Here is a 4,454-nt window from a genome sequence, read left to right on the forward strand (position 1 = left end):
GAGGTTAGTCCCAGGCATTAAGGATTTGGTTGCGTTTCTCTGTGAGAAAATCTTTAGCTAGTGCAAGTTCTCTGTATGATGGTGTGTCACTGCTTATTCTGAATTGCATTTCTTACTGTATTCTTAAACATCAAGCTACATTAGCTGTTCATCTCATATGCCTTTCCTGATACTGATGATTCTCTTTGGTATTGTTGTACTGTTGGCAGCTGAGCTGCTATTGAACTTGCTGGTCAAAGATCCAATGGTTTCTTGGGGTTGTGGAGAGGAAAGATCGGATAGCGGGGTGGGAAGCGTTAGTCTGGCTGCCAGAATGCCAGAACTTGTTTGGGAGAGGCTTCATCCTACGGAGCGTCTGCATTGTGTGAATGCAATGGCTGTGCTGAGACCCCCCCCACCAGCCTGGACAGATTTCTTCCTTTACCTTTTCTCACAGTAGTGCATCCACATCATTTCTGGCAGTTCCATGAAGGAAGGCAAGACTAAAACTTGGATAAGGAGAGAAAATACAAATTGTTTGGAGTTTATTAAATCATCTAGTCAAGGCCTCTGCAAATGGCCTGTACAGGTCAGCAATTTGGAGGTGCAACATAAGCATAACTGCTTATAATGATCACAGAAAAATTACAAGATTGTAAACATCAGCCTGAACAAAGTGATGATAGTGATGGGATACAAGTGTATTTTTATTCTGTACTGTGGTTAGTGTCTATATGAACTCTAATTTCTTAATTCATTTGCTTGCTTTTTTTTCCCCCCACAAGATATTCAAACCAGGTATCTATTCTGATGGAGCAAACCTTGTTACAGTGACTGTGTAGCAGATCACTTGGTGAGAACCAACATGCATGAGTGAGGTTTGAGCATAAGAAGTTGTCCCTTATTCTTACTGCCACAGCAGAGAATTAAGATCATATTTGGTGAGTAAGCTCCTTTGTCAAAGATGTCTCAAAGCAACTCATGACTACAGCCAAACATGCAGAAGACATGACAAATACTAACAGGAATAGGACTGAGAGTGTGTGCCCTTTCCCTGACACGTCGTTATCTTATGGCTCATGTGGCATTAGCAATTTCATCTTAATTATGTGTTAATATGTGGGAAACTTTTATAGAGTGTTTTTGTTGTTGTTGTTTGTGGTGTTTTTTGTTGTTTTTTTTTCTGCAAATGAGCCTCCTTTTCCTCCCAAAATGGTAGGAAATGGAAAACTCCCTGAAAGGAGGTTGTGGCAAGGTGGGGACTGGCCTCTTCTCCCACATGGCTAGCAATAGGACAAGAGGGAATGACCTCAAGTTGCAGCAGGAAAACTTCACATTGGGTATTAAGAAGTAATACTGAAAGAGTGGTCAGGTGCTGGAACAGGCTGCCCAGGGAGGTATCTGAGTCACTGTCCCTGGAGGTGTTTAAGGAAAGGGTAGATATAGAAGTAAGGGATGTGGTTCGGAGGGCAATATTGGTGATAAATGGATGGCTGGACTAGATCTTAGATGTCTTTTCTAACCTTTATGATTTTGTAATTGTATGAAATGATCGGGGGGGAGTGGGAAACAGTGACCAGAAAAGTCAAACTTTCCTCAGCTCTGAATTCAGAAGCTTTAAAGCTAGGATGGCTGTGCGTGAGCTCTGTTAGCAGAGTATTTCCTCAGCAGAAAGCAAACAGTTGTCCGTTCACCCCTTGGAGAGCAAGGGAAGTTGTTAGGAAAAAAAGAAATGATAAAAAATTGAAAAACAAGTCTGCACAGCGTGTAGAGAGTGGACTTAATTGGTTGCATTGGGAAATCATCCAGAAAAGTCCCTTTTTCTGATTTGACTCATTCCAGACTGCCTTTCTCAAGTTGTCACTTGCTGGTATGTGTGGTAGAGTGAATGGCATCTGTTCCATTTTGCTGTAGAAGTGTGCCTGAGCATATCAAGTGAAGGGTTTGGTTGATTGCATTTCTTTTCTAGCACAAGGTCTCCAGGGGACCTTCCAATAAAAACTGGAAAGTGCTCCTGTTAGGTATAAAAGCAGAGCCCTTGAAATCAAATGAAGCTTACATGTAATTATAAAACCCACACAGAGATGGAAAACCAAATCCAATTAGCAAATAATATCATTTCCTCTCTCTGGGAATTCATCTTACAGTCTCTGCTCTTTGTTAATGCTAAGCACAAATATAGATTTAATTGTCAGTAACGCTGTCCTGTTTTGCTGTTAAGTAGTACAACACTGCATTGTGCCATGTGCCTGTTTTGGGGACTGAGGTTTCCCAAATCTTCATGTGGTAGGTTGACTCTGCCCAGCAGCAAAGCACACAGACATGGTTGGTTGCTTACCTCAAATACAGACCCTGTGGTCTGCTCTGAAGCAAGGCGGCTCCCTTAAAGCTGGACCCAGCACATTGCTTTATGGATGCCATCTTTCAAACTGAAGACATCCTTTCTTGTGAGAGGAATTAGGTGCAACAAGTCTGATGACTGATGAGGATATTAACGTTCTGGCAATAAGCAGCAAAGTAAAATAATGCTAGATTGGAAACAGGTAACAGAGTTGAAGTTAGCTGGACCTTAACCTAAACTTAGGTAAATATTCTCGCTGCTTTTTGGTGTGTTTGTTTTGTTGTTTCTTTTCCTTGGATGTTTTTTAACAGCTTTGTGAAAATAACTTACAAAGGAGCCTTAATAAAATATCATGATGATTAATAAGAGATTTTCTGATAAATTTCTGAAGATTAATTTCAAAGAAATGAGGAAATGTGGGTGCTGAGAGAACAACTATTGTTTAAAAATTCAAGTTGAATAAAAGGAAAAAAGGGCAAGTGAGAGAGAGGAAAGCTCTGCTGATTCAATCTCTGTAAGCATTCTGGAAGTGTGACAAAACATCTTCTGCTCCCTTTTGTTTTTAGGGTTTGTTAAGAGATCTCTTGCTAATGTTCATCTAAAGGTGGCAGTAGCCTGTTGCAATTGGAGTTTTGTTGAGTGATAGGAAATGCAGATAGCAGGAAGCCCTCGACTAATCCAACGCTTAGCATTAATCCCAAACAAACCATCATTAGTATCTGGTTTTATCCCGCTAAGTCTGTGCTGGATCGTGAATTATGTAACCTGTGCTTTATTAACATGTAATGGAAGCTCATTATCAGGTAGGTTACTTCAGAAAATGGGAGTGTAAAAATGCACGTTTGCTGCTTTCTGTTCCCTGGTTTTGTTTGAGGAATTTCTAAGGATTTCATGAAGAAGTTAGTGCATATTTCTTAATCATTCCATAAGTAAACTTCAAACTCGCTGAGCAATTGCCTGGCAGAAAGCAGCTGTTTGCAATATTACATAGACCCTCTTTGTTTAACTGGTAGATAATGTTGATAGACATTACTTAGAAAGGGACCACTAAGCCTTTTCTTTGTCAAGGAAGAGGCTGGTCTGGTATTGAGGTGCAAAACTACACACTTCAACATCTTTGCAATGAACTGCTGTTTGTGTGCCCTCGTACGTTGCAGTGCAACGAAGTGAGTATCGAGTGCACAGGAAAAGATGTTGACACACTGAGTGCCTCGTGCTTGAGGCGGTGCTCTGTGCTGGAGGGGAGGAGTAGCTGCTGCAGTTGTGAGAGGAAATCACCAGGTGGGTGCTGGAGAGAGAGGAAAGGGCTTTGAAGTTAAATGTATAAAATGCCCAGTGGCAGAGGATGTTAGGATTTTGACGTGTGGAGATGCTATATTTCAGTGACTGGTGAGCAAATAGTTTCAGACCTGTTATCTGAGTTGCATCAGGATAAACACTGTTTTGTAACTCACGATGGAAACATACGTAGGCTGAGTGGCAAACCTGCTGTAGATCCTCTAGGTGATTTTAACACATGCTGCACATGATGAGAGAGTATTTTGTTCCATGTGCTAGATATTTACTTTCTGTCTATTGCTCCCTTTTCCCAAACAATAACAAATCTTTGCCAAATTGTCAATATTTGCTCAACATTGATAAAATCTGGGAGATAGGAAATGTCCCAGCAAACTGAATATTTCCAGATGTTTCCAGTGGTTGAATGCTTTTGGCTAGGGGAGATATATTAAGGGCGACCTAGAAAACAGAGCATTCAGCAGAGAGAATAATTTACCCCCCCAATATTACACCTGATTCTCAGATTAGTGAATCAAGTAATTGTTCCTGCAAGTAATTAATTCTGATTTGGCCAAAAAATATGCTGGGAAAATTATAATGATCATTTCTTATCCTTTGAAACACATCAGGATACCTTATTAGTTCCTCTGAGCAATTTCCTGTCTATTTAAATACTGTTTTTCTCATGCATGTATCCTTCCCTGTTCTGGCCCCCGGTGCATTTGGGTTTTCAGACACACATCGTCTTGTGCTGTTGTTAAATAGTGCTGGGGGAAAAGCAGAAATGTTGGTGTGTGTTCAGGAGAAAGTATTGTCAGTGACAAAGGTTGGAGTATCAAGAGCCCTCCAGGGCTTG

This window comes from Lagopus leucura, unplaced genomic scaffold, assembly GCF_019238085.1.
Source record: "Lagopus leucura isolate 7727_CA_CO unplaced genomic scaffold, USGS_WTPT01 Super-Scaffold_1, whole genome shotgun sequence".
Lineage (NCBI taxonomy): Eukaryota > Metazoa > Chordata > Aves > Galliformes > Phasianidae > Lagopus > Lagopus leucura.